Source organism: Balaenoptera acutorostrata, chromosome 3 (assembly GCF_949987535.1).
Source record: "Balaenoptera acutorostrata chromosome 3, mBalAcu1.1, whole genome shotgun sequence".
In the NCBI taxonomy this organism is placed as follows: Eukaryota; Metazoa; Chordata; class Mammalia; order Artiodactyla; family Balaenopteridae; genus Balaenoptera; species Balaenoptera acutorostrata.
Genome location: NC_080066.1, coordinates 119,006,244 through 119,021,988, shown reverse-complemented (window position 1 = coordinate 119,021,988; position 15,745 = coordinate 119,006,244). Strand labels below are relative to the sequence as shown.

Here is a 15,745-nt window from a genome sequence, read left to right as displayed (position 1 = left end):
CTGCGACTTGGAGGAGGCCTTTTTGCCTGGCTGGCTATTTTATTTGAAATGATCCAGTTGGCGTCAGACTTAGTTGTGCTATCAGTTGTAGCCTCTTTTTTCCCGGGCTAACTCAGATCTAATGTAATTCCTACCTCCCTCGTTAAAGTATGTACCTCAGAACTCCACAGGTTTTCTTATTGCATGCTGTGCTAGCTTGCTTGCAGCTATTCGTGCCTTAATAAGCATATTAAAATTAAATGAATATATTAACACATGTAAACACCTTTGATATGATAGGTTCACATTAATTTATGGAGAGTTATGCTGTGGGGGAAAAAACCTTTAGGAAGAAACCTGTTATAACTAATCATGGAAATAATGACTAAGTGGCTAGAGAAAGTTACCCGCGGGATTATGTTATGTGAACGTATTTTAAAGATATTTTAAAATATAAATTATGAGTTGATTGAAAATTTAATCTTACATACTGTGATGCATTTTTTATTATGAATATATAAAATAATATAGTTCACTCATCAGCATAAAACATTTTTATAAATGTAACTATTCTCTTAATAAATTATTATGGTAACACTAGTAAATCATATTAAGATGACTAGATGTCTAATGTTTAACTTTGACTAGTAAATTTTATTTTCAAACAAATTTGGACAAATTATGACTAGTTATCATCATGTCACAAACTCCTTGCATCTAGGAGTACCACAAGCAGCCAGATATATCACTTAACAATCTCTACACTTTCCTAAAGATGACATCTCATTAATACGGTAATCAAGGCATTCATTTCTTATATGTAATTGTGCTATGTCTATTTGTTGTTATGATGTCAGTGACCCCACTTTCTACTTTTTTAGTTGTTTCCCAGTAGTGATGATGAATTTGCACCAATTTATACACCATTTTGGTCAAATTTCCACAATGTCCAAGACTCTGCCAGCTGTCCCTGACTTGGCTTAATTCAGAGTCCATGACCCTGATCAAATAAAACTCAGCTGGCCCAGTAGGGAAATGAAGCTAATTGGCGAACATCCTAACCTATGACTAGTGATTCATAAGTATCTGTATATTGGCTTGGATGATTATTCTGGGTATTAGACACAGCTAAACTCAAGGGATGTTAAAAGTAGATCAAACTCTAATCCTACTTATGCTGTTTTGTTGGATGATACATATTTGGCATAAATATAATGTGTTATTCCATCATGTTCTTACAATTGTAACTAATATGAATGAAAATTAGTACATTTATAAGATAAATTAAACATAGCATAGTTGACTTACGTATTTAGTACTATGAAATTACAATTGATAAATGATAAGAGTAATTTATACTTTCATCATAGTGAAAAAGAGTCATTTTTTTTCCCACTTGGCCAATAACATTTTCATAAAACTTTATATTTATTGGACTTTTATAAGGCAGGCTAATCATGTTACATATACTACGTCAAGGGCCAAAAAGAAATTAATATATGAGAGGCAGAATTTTAATAAAAACAGAAAATACATTTGCATTGCTAACACTGAAGTTCTGATTACTGATATTGTCATCAAATGCAACACCAGTGTGTGTATGTATTATATGATCTTTTGATGGTAAAGGTTAGAAATACTTTCTATGACTGTACAGTAGAAGGTAACACAACATTGTAAAGCAACTATACTCCAATAAAAAGTAATAAAAAAAATACATTCTAGCTTTCTTAAGGGTAAAAAAAAAAAAGAAGCTGGAGAGGTTTACTGGAGAAATACTAGGGTATCTCATGGAATTCAAAGTCTGAAATGCATCCCTGAGAACTGACTATAATCAGGAGCTGGAGCACTGAGGGGATCTCGGGAAGTGAACTCTTGCCATTTCTTACTTCTTCCCTTGGCCAAATGGTTAAGCATTTCCAAGGCAGCAAGGTGGTGGCTAATGATTGGGTCCCAAGTAATACTTCTGTAGCCATTAGGATGGCTTGTCATACCTCCATAGATTTGCCCGGTGAGGAGTAAACATGACCAAATGGATTCAGACGGTTAATTGCTTACACAGACAGCAAAAGCAAGTCATTGTGGTGTCAGTTCCCTGTGCCCCTTGTTCTATAGACAACACTGTACTGAAGAGGCCAGATAACAGATGGTATGAGTGATGGGTCACTCTGTCTGTCGTTGAGGAGCCACCTCAGAACCACAGCCGAGCAGTTTTATAGACTTACGCCGAAGTCTGCAGCTTTACCCTAAGTGGGAATGAGGTGGAAAGTCTTGTGCTGAACTGAAACTAGGGAGATGGATGAGAAGTGGCCTTGTGTCAGTCTTCCACAAGGTAACGGGAGAAACGCCTCCCAACAGCTCCTCACCAGGCTGTTTATCTTCCCTTATGTTAGAAGAAATCACAGGGCATTCTGCTAAGACTCAGGTCAGACTGTGGTCAAGCCTTGCCTACATGGTCTATGTGGAGATGAGCAAGGATGTCAGGGTGCCAAACTTTAGAGCTGTTTCCGTGTTCCTTCCTGGTATCTTCATCAGTTTTCTTTCTCACAGATGACTGCTGTTTTCTTCTCTTCAGTCCATGTGTCAGAATGTTGTCCCTAATAGCTCCTGAGCTTACATGCTCTTAACTTCTGTAAAGAAAGCAAGAGACTGACTTGCTTTTTTTTTTCGGTCCCAGTGTAAAATGCTGGGGAAGGACTCAAAATAACCCAGTATTGGTCAGGGGCCCACCTCTGCACCAATCAGTTGTAGCCAATGCCCACAGGGAGGGGTGAGGATCTCAGGGGAGATTATTTTCCAAAGAAGCTTAAACACTTCATGAGATGGGCAGTTGGTGTCTTTTATAACGATATATGTGTCTTTTGTTAAAAGATGGTTTGTAATATTTGCATTTAAGAGACCAAATGATGCACTGATAGTTGCTTGGACAATACACATCTAAAGACTGACCTTGAGTTTGTAGCTACAGCTATTATATGTAGATATTGTTATCAATGGCAACTTTGTTTTATATGATGAAAGCTGTGCTCAAGACAAGACAATATGTACTGGAGTTTTATAGAGCAGGCTCCTAGTCTGCATTCTCAGCTTCAAGTAATAGCATAAAATTCAGGTGAGTGAGTAGAAGCCAATGATGAGAGCATCAGGAAGATCAACAAGGCCTAATACTGCAGAGGGGGTAAGGATGAGATGGAGAAGAGGCCATTGGATTAGTACTAAAAATTGGTCCATGGATGAGCAGCAGGGAGGGGCATGGTAGCACCTGGAAGCTTGTTAAGAATATAGGATCTCAGGCTAAGCTTACTCCAGACCTACCATATCAGAACCTGCATTTTAGGAAGGTCCCCAAGTCACTGGTTTGTATTTTCAAGTTTTAGAAGCACTGAATTAGAAGACCTTTGAGAAAAGAGATTCCATAGAGTGGGAGCCAGATTGCAGAAGGTTGCAAGTTAAATCTTTCTTGGCTTTCATTGCTGACCAGAGAGAGAAGAATGAATTCTGTACTCCTTAACTGCGTGCCCTCAATTTAGCTTTCAGGCTTATTTTCCTGTCCTCTGCCATACATTCCATTTGGTTTCTGCTCAATAGATCTGCTCACTATACTCGAATGTTGCCTGTGCCTTTCCACCTTTATTCCCAATGCCTAGACTGTCTTCCCCTAATTTTCTCTACCTTTTGAAACCATGCCCATTTTCAAGGCCTGACTTGAAAACCATTTTCTGCATAAATGCTCCCAGATCGCCTCTACAGACATACCAGCTTTAACATTCTCATTAACATTGAATGATACAAGTAATAAAAATAACTAACATTTATGGAGTAAATACTAAGTGCCATACCCAGTTCTAAGCTTTACATGTATCAACATTTTAAATCCTAACCACACCTCCAGGATGAAGAAACTGATACCCAGAGGGCCTAATTAACTTGCCTGTGGTTGCACAAGTATGCAATCATTTCTGTAGGAACAGGCTACAAAAGGGACTAGGAAAATATTATTCCCATTGGCAGATATTTTTAGAAGTTGGAGAGATCAAGTCTACTATCCTTTATCATCTCTCTATCTTTTATTAGTTTACATCCCTTAAAATAACTTTTATCTACAAATACAATCCTTACGGTCTTTTTGCATAATAGTATCTTGCTCTCTCCAAATAATTCCATGTGTGGGCACAAGATTTGCATTTAGTGAAAAGGAAATTCTCAATCCATTTAGGGCCTCTATGTACAGTTGGGTAGATTGTGGACTGAAAAAGGGCTCTGGCCGCTTGAGCAAGTGGGACCTGAAATCTAGTCCATGCACTGATTCATAATCTATGTATCCTAGAGCAGAGATGAGTCCACCTTGGGGAGAAGGGAAACCTTTTTCTACTTCTTGAAAAGACACTAAATGGATTGGCAGCAAACCTGACAGCAACACTGACAGAATTCCCCCAAGCTTGCTAGAGCTCCTAAGATTCCTGGGCCTCAGCATCCCCCAGGTCCCACATCATTCTGTTGTCTGCTCTCAGTGGGGCTCCGGCTCTGGGAGGTTTCCCTTTTATGCACATCTCTTCCTTTAGCCAGGAGCATAGCTCCACCTCAGACCCTCCCATTCTCCCTAATGACCAATTTGGGCTCTTCCATGTGTTTCCAAAGCTCATGGGGTTCTTATTTCCCATGTCATGTAGGAGCCTCTTAGGCCCGCACAAATGGGTATTCTCCCCAAGTTCTCATAGGGCTCTGGCACTCAACTTCAGAAATCTCCCTGGGTCTCTGATGAAGTCCCCTTGACCCCCTGAGAGACCCTGCTTTTGCCCAGGCCTGTCAGGCTCCCTCCCGAGGGCACACCTAGGCCCTGTCCACGCTGAATTTTCTCCACAGTGGCATCGCTAGGACCCTCCTCCTCCTGCCTCCCAAAATCTTACACTCATATTCCTTGACGTCTGCAAGTCCCACTCAGAGTTCTTCTTAGGGCATTTCTTCTCCATCTGTCTTATACATGATCACCATGCTGGCAGGACACTGATTTATTTCCCAAAATTTCCAGGCCGTTGTTTCTTCCTCTCCAGCCCCATCCTAATCCCCCGTATCTTGTAGGCAAACACACTACCACATCTTCAATCACTGTTTTTATTTTGTCCATCTGGCTGGAGATGTCTTAGTCAAATTGTTTAGTCAAAGTATCCTGAAAATAAGTTTTCTAGTTTTGCACTCAACGCAGTTCAATTACTTTGTATAGTTTATCTCATTAATCATCTTCAAGGGATCAAATGAGAAAGTGAAATGAAAGACTTTCTGGAGGAGGAAAACCTGGGATTAATGGATAGACTCCTGGGAGATTAACTATTGAGAGTATATGTAAAATGTACATTATATTGATGGGAGAGAGTCCAAGGCTTTCAACCTAAAAAGGTCACTAAAAAGGTATAGGATAATTTTAAATCTTATTTTCTAAACTCCTGATCTTATATATCTTATGTCACTTCATTTTCACAAGATTTCTACCTTTTCTTACTCTAACCCAAAATAGTTAAAATACAGTTAAAAGAAATGCATTAATAGGCAGAATGTATGCTAGTAGTTCTCTGGATTTTAATTTGGACTTGGTAATAAAAGGCTGATGCACCAGGGGGTAATCAAGGTTAAAATTTTGATCAAGGAAAAGTCTTTTTCAGAATGCCTGCAAAGGGGACACACACGTGATTTGGATAAATGGCACCTTTGGAAATTCAGGATTTGGCAAACTGCATTTGTTTGATAATAAATAGCAGGTTGTAGTGAAACAGGTGAGCCTTTATGACACATCAAAGGGAGGCTGGAACCCATCATCTGGGTAATTAGGGAGGAAAAATTCCCCTTATTTCAACCCCCATAGGAGGAAGCAACTCTATTGATCAAATTAATTATGAAATACCTTTAAAGGATCTGTTTTAATTGAAATATAGTCTTGTCTCTCTCAAAGAAAATCTAGTTCTCAAAAATATGAATTTAAGAACAAATAAAATATGAATTACATAAGGACATGTCAAAGGATTTATTTTACTGTCCTTCACTGAAACATGTTTTAAAAGTGTAAGTATAGTATGTGGGCACATGAGTCAACTGATATAAGAACATAAAACAACGTTTACACATTTTAGGAACACCTTGTTAAACCAGCCCTTCCTTACTTCCCTACTCTCTGGCCCTGTGCCCCACCACTGTCTTGACTACAACATCTCAGACCATTGAGAATCTGGTGTTTTAGGTATAGCACAATAGGTGCTCAGAAATGTTTGTTGACTGTATTAATGAATAAATATCAGAAGCCCAACCCACAGAATATTATTCTTAGGGTCCTACTCTGAAGAAAGAAAAGTACTCTGGGGTTCTAGTCATCAGACAACTGATACTTGCAACAATATTTTCCTTCAACAATATTTTATTCTATTGTAATCATTTAAGAAATGACGTGAAAACGTTCAAGTCTGTAATCTCTGCCACCTTCGGAGTGAGAGGCCCATGATCACTTTTAAAATTTATGTATCATCTTTTGTTCCAGGACCCCAAACTGAAAAGAGATGAGCCAATCATTTTTAAACATCTTTATGATTTACTTATGTGGTATCTTAAAATGACAATGAATGAAACCAGGTTAAGGGACTTCTACAGGATTCTTTATAATTGTTCCAGATTTTAACTCATTTTTCTTACCAATTTTCTTTTCCTTTTAAATTATTATGTTTGTGTCAATTATTTCCATACTTTGATGTGATCATGGTTTATACACCTTGTAAATATTATCTTTTTAAAAAAATTTTTATTGGAGTACAGTTCCTTTACAATGTTGTGTTAGTTTCTACTGTACAGCAAAGCGAATCAGCTATATGTATACATATATCCCCTTTTTTTGGATTTCCTTCCCATTTAGTCACCACAGAGCACTGAGTAGAGTTCCCTGTGCTATACAGTAAGTTCTCATTAGTGATCTATTTCTTTTTTTTTTTTAGTGATCTATTTTATATATATAGTATCAATAGTGTATATATATATCAATCCCAGTCTCCCAATTCATCCCACCCCCACCTTTCCCCCTTGGTATCCAGATGTTTGTTCTCTACGTCTGTGTGTCTATTTCTGCTTTGCATATAAGATCATCTATACTATTTTTCTAGATTCCACATATATGCATTAATATATGATAATTTGTTTTTCTCTTTCTGGCTTACTTCACTCTGTATTACAGTCTCTAGGTCCATCCACGTCTCTACAAATGACCCAGTTTTGCTCCTTTTTATGGCTGAGTAATATTCCATTGTATATATGTACCACATCTTCTTTATCCATTCCTCTGTTGATGGACATTTAGGTTGATTCTATGTCCTGGCTGTTATAAATAGTGCTACAATGAACATTGTGGTGTGTGTGTCTTTTTGAATGATGGCTTTCTCTGGGTATATGCCCAGGAGTGGGATTGCTGGGTCATATGGTAGTTCTGTCACCTTGTAAATATTCTAGTAGGTCTGTATCTTTTGAATGTTATCGGCAGTCCCCGTTTATTAGTTTGTTAGGGCTGTCTGAACAATGTACCACAAACTGGGTGGCATAAAACAACAGGAATTCATTGTCTCACAGTTCTGGAGGTTAGAAGTCTGAAATCAAAGTGTGGGCAGGGCTGGTTCCTTCCGAATCTGTTGTATGCCTCTCACCTAGCTTCTGGCAGTTGCCCACAATCCTTGTGTTCTTTGGCTGTTATCACATGGCTTTCTCTCCGTATTTGCCTCTGTGTCTGGATCCAAATTTCCCTCTTCTTATAAGAACACTGCTCATTGGATTAGGGCCCACTCCAGTCTGGTATGACCTCATCTTAACTTGATTATGTTTGCAAAGACACTATTTCCAAATAAGGTCACATTCTCAGGTACCAGGGGTTAGGACTTGTACATATATTTTGTGGGGGATACAATTCAACCCACAACAGGCACTTCATTTTATTTTTCTCTTCATATTGTGTTTCTCAGATTCACAGTCTGTATCTCAAGCTATGGTCCTGTGTTTCTCTTCCTTTCATTGTCAACCTTTATGAAAAGTTCCTCACTCAGTTTTCAACCTACTCTAATTAGCATATCTGCCTTTACCTTTTTGCTGAAACTGTTAACTACTGGTTTTCATTCCTAATTTTACCTAATCTTGGTGGAATTTCACATCTGTAACCAATTTTTAAAGTTGTCTCTGCTGTTGATTTTCACCCCCTTCTCCATGTGTGATCACTCTTTTACTGTCTTCTTTGCTGGTTCTTCTTCTTTCCCTTTCCTTAAAAATTGATGTTCTGCAGGGTTCCAAGTTCTCTACCCATCCCCACTCTGCTATCTCTGTGATCTCTGGCTTCAGTATTATCCACGTGCAGGTAACTCCCCGATCTATATTTCCAACTTTTCTGTGCCCCGAAGACTTGAATTTCTAAATTATACAGTAAAAATTATGTGGAAATCAAGAGTCATGTGGGTTCTAATGATTTTAAAAAATATTTCAGAGGTAAATTTTGAAACTGATGTTAGATCCTCAGATACCATTTTCTCTTTGTTACATAGCTGTGCTCATCCTTATTTTGAGTTCAGTTTTTCTCATTCATTCTTTTTGTTATCTTAAGAAGTTGCAAATGAACTTCTCTGGGTGTTTGTTTGGGTTGGGTAGATCCTACCTAATTATTTAGTCAATAATTACAATAAGACAACAGGAAATGATAAGGTAAATCTTAAGTGCTAACACTTATTGAATGACTACTATGTGTAAACACCTTACTTTGCTTAAATCGTCAATATTAATTTGTAATTTCTTGAGGATGAGGAAAGTGAAACTTAGAGAAATTAAGTAACTTGCTCAAGGTCAGTGACAGCATGGGCTCAAACTCTGTTTTCTTTGCTTTCAAAGCTTTACTCTTACCCACTACCCCACCTTGCCTTGTATAATAGTATGCAGAATGATATATCAGGTTAGCAGCCCCCATACAGAATACTGCCTTTGTAAGACCTCTTTTTTTTCTGGTTGGGTTAAATATTGTAGCTGCTCTGGGAACTTGAGTACTGATGAACAAACAGGGTCTACCCTTGGTGCAACTGGCCATTTCTTGTTTTTGCCAGATCTTTAAGTGCCAGCCACAGCACTGGTATGAAATTCTCCATATTACCCAGCAGGGGGCTCTGTCAGCATCTACAGGGCTACATCTTTTCTGCCAGCCCCTACAGGCAATTGATTATGAACAAGCTGAGCCTCAGTCCTCAGGTGATTGTTCATCGAACCCTTATACAATTAGGTAAGGCACTGGAATGACTCACTGAGCCGACTGGACAAGCTAATCTGTGACAAAGGAGGACATTTAAGTTGCATAAAAAATTGATTTGTCTTGAGCCTTTTAACTTGTATGAGTCTGGTAGCTTTAGGTTAGACGCAAGGGTGAATTTAGTTGAATGTCTGTAAAAACTAGAATGGACTATTGTAGGGAGAAGATATAACTTTGAAGAAAGAATAATGAAATATATGTTTCAATAGGATTGAATGACACCTAAAATAGAATTGTGACCAAAAAGTTTTACATTGTGAGTGCATGTGAGAGAGAAGACACGCCAATGTCCTAATATTTCTTGAAAAGTGACCTATATTTATGAATCATCAAGTCTACCCAAATCAGAATAATGCAATTATGTGAAACTTTGGTTTTAGTTCTTGTTCCTGTGGCTGTTGTTGTTATTATTACAATCATTATTTTGGAGAAAGGTTGTAGAGATAGAGTAAAATGCTTTGGAGAGATTTAATAATGAACAGGGTTATTCTGGAACTTTCTTCTAGGGTAGTACATTTGGTTAGCTACTGTATCACAGTGGGCAGTAACAGCTAAGAACTTCATTCTGTACTTGGGCAGACCTATAGATGGTGCTGTCTTCCTAATTTTGGTGATTTGCTCAAAAAAAAAAAAAAAAAGGGAAAAGCTTTCTGATGACAGTTAGATGTAGAAGTGTCTTGACTTTTAATTAGATTCCACCATTGTAAAACATTTGGAACAGGTGCCTTACATAGATTATAGAGGATTACACACTTGAAAAATGTAGAGGACTGTACTTTCAGAATTAATTTTTCCATTTAATTATAGTTCTTAGCTATATATGGAAAAGTAGGTTGCTATATATAAGAGGGGTGGAAGAAAGTAGTGCTTCCATCTATTGCCATAACGTGGTGCTTTTGAATTTAGGGTCCTAGATCAAATAACAATTGTTGATAAGCTTAACATAAATGTCATATTAGTTGCTTGTAGGTCTTGGAGATTACCTTGTGAAAACAGAACTCCTAGATTCCATAATTTTGTTTCTCTAAATTCTCAGGGTTAGAGTGTGTGTTACACTAAAAGTAAATGATAAGCTTCTGTGAGCAGGATCTAGAGTGCCAAATGCATAGTTCTTTTTATTTATCTATCTGAGGCTGCCACTCAAAATGCCGTTTCTTGTTTTAATCTAGTGGGATTTAACATAAGAAAGTGAGAGATGTGTGAAGAATATAGTTTTTTTTTTATTTAAAATTTTTATTTATTTATTTTTGGCTGCACTGGTTCTTCATTGCTGTGTGCGGGCTTTCTCTAGTTGTGGTGAGCGGGGGTTACTCTTTGTTGCGGTGCACGGGCTTCTCATTGCGGTGGCTTCTCTTGTTGCGAAGTACAGGCTCTAGGCACGGCTTGCAGACTCTAGAGCACAGGCTCAGTAGTTATGGCACGTGGGTTTAGCTGCTCTGTGGCATGTGGGATCTTCCTGGACCAGGGCTCTAACCCGTGTCCCCTGCATTGGCAGGCGGATTCTTAACCACTGCGCCACCAGGGAAGCCCCTATATTTTTCTTAAACATAACTTCCAAACAGGAAATTATCTTTCTTTAGATTAGTAGTATACAGTGTGTTGTGGAGTTAATGGGAAATACCAGTAAGTCCTTTTTGCTGTAAATGAACCTTTAACCACGAGATGGCAGTATAACTTTCCCATGTCTTTTAAGCTATTTCTAAAATGATTACTAAATTAAACAAATTATTTTTTAATGAGAAATGTATACAGTTATGAAATTTTAGGAAAAAAAAGAAGATGAATATTTAAAGTACTTAATATAAGAAGTACCAAAGACTCTAGCGATTTTTTTTGATTGAGCAGTTTTCATTGCACTAAACATGTTTATTTTATATTCTTTTAAGTTGAAAGTAGAAATGTGATGATATCAAAATTGTAAGGCATATCAGCAACTTTCCTTTACAGTGCAACATAGTCTCGTGTTTGCCTGATAATGCATCAAGAAATGATAAGACTTTTTTGTATCCTTCATGTTTTCATGAAGATCTGCCTTGGCCTGTACCTTCTATTCTTTCAAGAACACATATGCTGGAGATTAGAAGGCCAACAGAGAAGCAAAGAAAGGAAAGAAAAGAAAGAGAAGTAGAGATACTGGTACCTAAGTTATTAAAAAAAAAAAAAAAAGAGGCAGCGGTGATGAAGTCTAGTGACCCTTGCTGGATTTATATATTCTGTGGTTTAAAAATGTATCATCCTTCCATTCAGCATTGGGTATTTAAATAGCCATTATCCAGTAGTATCTGTATTTTTAATGTTTTTATTGGTATGTTTATATATTACGTAGTATTATATTTCACTCTACATGGATGCTTTTCACAATTACTTTAGTTTTTTAAAAAAATTTTTGTGATTAATTTAAAAGATTACACTGGATCTATCTCTTGTTTTTTAAATCTTGCGAAGAGTGAGCCCCTTTTAGGTGGAGACCAAGTCTTATTTATTTTGTATCTCTAGGCCCAGCACAGTGCTTAGAATGTAGTAGCCACTCAGTAAATCTATTTTTATTTAAATTGCATTTGCTGCAAAGTAATACAGTTCTGCTGAGACCTATTTTGCTTTTGTGCCCCTGCCTAACCAGCCCTCAGTGTGGCAGAGGTAGAGAAAAGACCTTTTAGTTTAGAAGCCAAGTACTTTGAATTTTTTCATAGCACCTTGTTTTGCCAGTGGTGAGGCAATGTTCCTTGTAGGAGTGATAGTTTCTCAGAACAGCACTGAAAATAAGACTTTTATTTTTTGATCAAAGGTGTCTAAATGAAAATGGTCCTATGCTAAACAGTATGATTTGCTTTCTATAATGGGATATTTGACATCTACTCAATGTAAGATGTACAGTTGCTGCTTATGTGCAGCTATACTCAGAAATATTTTATATTGTAAACTCAAAAAGGAAGTCTGTTACTTTCCATTATTTACATAAGTTATAAATGGATGGCAAGTTTTTTTGTGGGCAAGTTAAAATTTAAAAAAAAGACAGTTACCATGTATGGAAGAACATATAAGACAAATATATAAGAAAAAAAGAGGAATGCAGTTATCATGTTTGAGAAAATATAGAGTTTCATGTAATACCTTAAATTTGTAGGTCATGTTCCAAAAATTTGTTGTTTTAGGTTAAGTTTTTTGCAATCAGGGTGCATTTCCTTCTAGAACAATGTTATGAAATTTGTAGGTGTAGACGCAAAAATCTTTTTTTTAACCTGTAGTGAGTGTGAAATATAACTAATAGGAGCCCTGAACTCCCAGGACATTTAGGACTCTTAAGACCAAGTATAGGATCCTGTGCCCTTCTGAGGTTAGCTTCCCTGGAGGGTTCAAGGGCTGTAAGCAATGGGGAGTGAGAGTGAGACATTTATATGTGGAGATAGCCTGGTGGCATCTCCTTAGCAATGAGACGGAAATGTGCCAGCAACCAAGAGGGAAAGGGTGCCAGCAGGATAAGGAGGGCCCTTTTTTTTTTTTTTTTTTTAATTTTTTTAATGCTATTCTTGTCTGCTTATATTCTTTTTATGTATGTATGTATGTATGTATGTATGGCTTTGTTGGGTCTTCGTTTCTGTGCGAGGGCTTTCTCTAGTTGTGGCAAGCGGGGGCCACTCTTCATCGCGGTGCGGGGGCCACTCTTCATCGCGGTGCGCGGGCCTCTCACTATCACGGCCTCTCTTGTTGCGGAGCACAGGCTCCAGATGCGCAGGCTCAGTAATTGTGGCTCACGGGCTGAGTTGCTCCGCGGCATGTGGGATCTTCCCAGACCAGGGCTCGAACCCGCGTGCCCTGCATTGGCAGGCAGATTCTCAACCACTGCGCCACCAGGGAAGCCCCAGGAGGGCCCTTTGAATGCGGCTTCACATTCACAGAGGACCTTGTAAATTTAAACTTTTGGCATTTCTTTCAAATAAAGCTAGACATAAAGTCATTGCTTTTGTCATTGCAACTGTGTGTTTTAAAAGCATTACTATGTGAAATTTAGGCGTTTAAAATAAGCTACATGTTAATAACTCTGTTAGTTGCATTTCTTTACTTTTTAATAGAGGAAATTGAGAGTCTCAAAAAAAAACCGGAAGATCTTAGGTCTCTTTCAACCTCTGAGAAACTCTGGTCTTAAGGAACAAGGGCAAATGGGTTCTAGAAGTTCTCACTTCAGTTGTTTCTGGACATATTTGTGCAATGAATAAATGGATGGATGGATGGATTTTGAATAGCCAGACAGCAGAGGAGGACCAAAGGGGAAGTACAAACCAAAGAACTGTAATATAGGAAGCATCAAGGTTGGAGAAAATGAGGGTTGTGGTGGTCATTAGTATGTATAGGTTGTTAGGAAATTAATTATTTCTGCATTGGAAAATGTCTGCATTCTTTGTTATGATTTGTGCAGTCTATGTGAACTTATGTATTCTTGCATTTGAATGAACATGAGGGAAGTCATACTTTTAATATATATTTTATTAACATTGCATAGCTGGAAAAATAGCCATATATTAAATTAAAAGAAAAATCCTAGTTTTTATATTTTATTGATCTGTAACATTGACATGTTTATTTAAATGTAAGAATTCATAATACTAATCGTTAAATAAGCTTGATGTAGAACAATGACAGATGCTAAAACATGTTCTTATTTCTCTCAGTAGACAATAAGCTCCCTGAGGATAAGAATCTTGGACTGTTTGGTATCCTGCTATATCCCCAGGGCCTAAAACAAAATCTGGTACAGGATAGGTACTCAATAAACATTTGTTGAATGAATAGATGACTGAATGAATGAATGTCACATTTATTTTGGTTTTCAATTTTGAATGTTAATTAATTTGAAAAATTCTAAACCTTTCATCAAGACACTAGAGCATATATTGCTTCCTAAATGACCTGAAGGAGTTGGTTCAGTTCCCGCCAGGCCCAGTACATGTCATTGATGCTGAGGAGAATCATTGCTGCTCTCCTGCCACCAAAGTGAGACATTACCCCAGGAACCACGCACTGCTTAAGTTGCACTATTCCATTTTTATTTCTAACAGCTGCAAAGGAAGAAAAAGAAAATCCAAAGAGGCTTAGTTTTCCTGCCATGATTGTTCTAAGTAGGAGTCAATCTTGGAGGGGTTTTAATCCTAAGTACCGTAAGTCCCATTGATTCTGCGAATGGATGTGTGTCTGGATCTTGACTGTGCGTGGGTGTAGACCTGTTTCTTCCCAATACCTGGTTTCTCAGGAATGATTATAACAAGTATAGACTGATTGTTGAGTTGTTTACTATTTGGAAGTTGGTTTATTTTCTTAAACTCAAAGCCCTGTGTTTTAGTTGTGTTTTCTTCCAGTCAGTCTTTCTGCTTGTCCCATGTTCCCTCAAGAACTGCCAAGTCACCCCCACCATCATTGCAGACACAGAGAGATGCATGTAGTTACATGACAGGGGACTTCTTTAGTGGGGTCAGAGCAACCTAATCTTTATTTTCTCTTCTGGTCTATTAAGTTTCTACTCTGGTATCCCAAAGAGTTATTTAACACATTCATTGTGTGTGTGTGTGTGTGTGTGTGTGTCTGTGTATGAAATATATATATATATATATATATATATATATATATATATATATATATATGAAAACATTGATCTACCTCACTTTTGTTATTGGAATTTTGTTTTGGAATTACATAGTTTTCCAAAGATAGTTACACAGATGGCAAACTTTTGAGTACACCTTGGGAGCTAAGCAGTGAAACAGGTACAACTGAGATCAACAAAGAAGAAAATAGGACATCCCGTCAAGAGGCATCCATGTTTTGATAGTGAACTTTACCTTACAAAGAGAGTAGAGGTAGTACCAGGAGGTGGTGTCCTGTGGGGATTCTGATGCCTTACCACCTGACATTAGATCCCAACTCGGATACTCGCTAGATGTGTTACCATGGGCAGGCAGTTTAACATGTCTGTGCTTCCTCCATAAAATATGGAGACATTGCAATCTGCTTCATAAGGCTGTTGGAAGGGTCAGATGGGTTGATATGTATAAAGTGCTTATAAATGTGCCTAGTAAGTGTAGTTGTTATTGATGGAGAGGGAACACATAGAAGTATTTAGGCATATTCCAAGCATTTTAGAAAATCTTCATAGATGAGTGACACATTATATGAATATAAGGTAACTGTAATTCTGTTGTACAATTTATAATGTAAACTCTATTTTTCTGTTTACCTTTTTGAAACCTAATCTTATTTTTGCTTTACTCGACTGATTTGGGGTGGAAGAGTCTTGTTTTTGTTCTCAAACCTGGATATCATTAATATAATCCTATTTTTCATCAGATGAAGTGGACTTTTTATTCCCCAAATGGAGTCATTAGGTTGCTTCTGGAAATCTTCTTTCCAGTATTCCACAGTGAGCCTAGAGGAGTGATTCTCAATTCACAGCCCAGTGGTCACCCTGTCAAATAA

At 37.6% G+C, this 15,745-nt stretch overlaps 1 protein-coding gene across 3 annotated transcripts in view; it reads left to right on the top strand.

Annotated features, from left to right (window-relative positions):
- Window positions 1-15,745, top strand: part of SLC25A21 (solute carrier family 25 member 21) — a 514,834-nt gene that overhangs the window by 17,808 nt on the left and 481,281 nt on the right. The gene's annotated exons all lie outside the window — the stretch shown is intronic.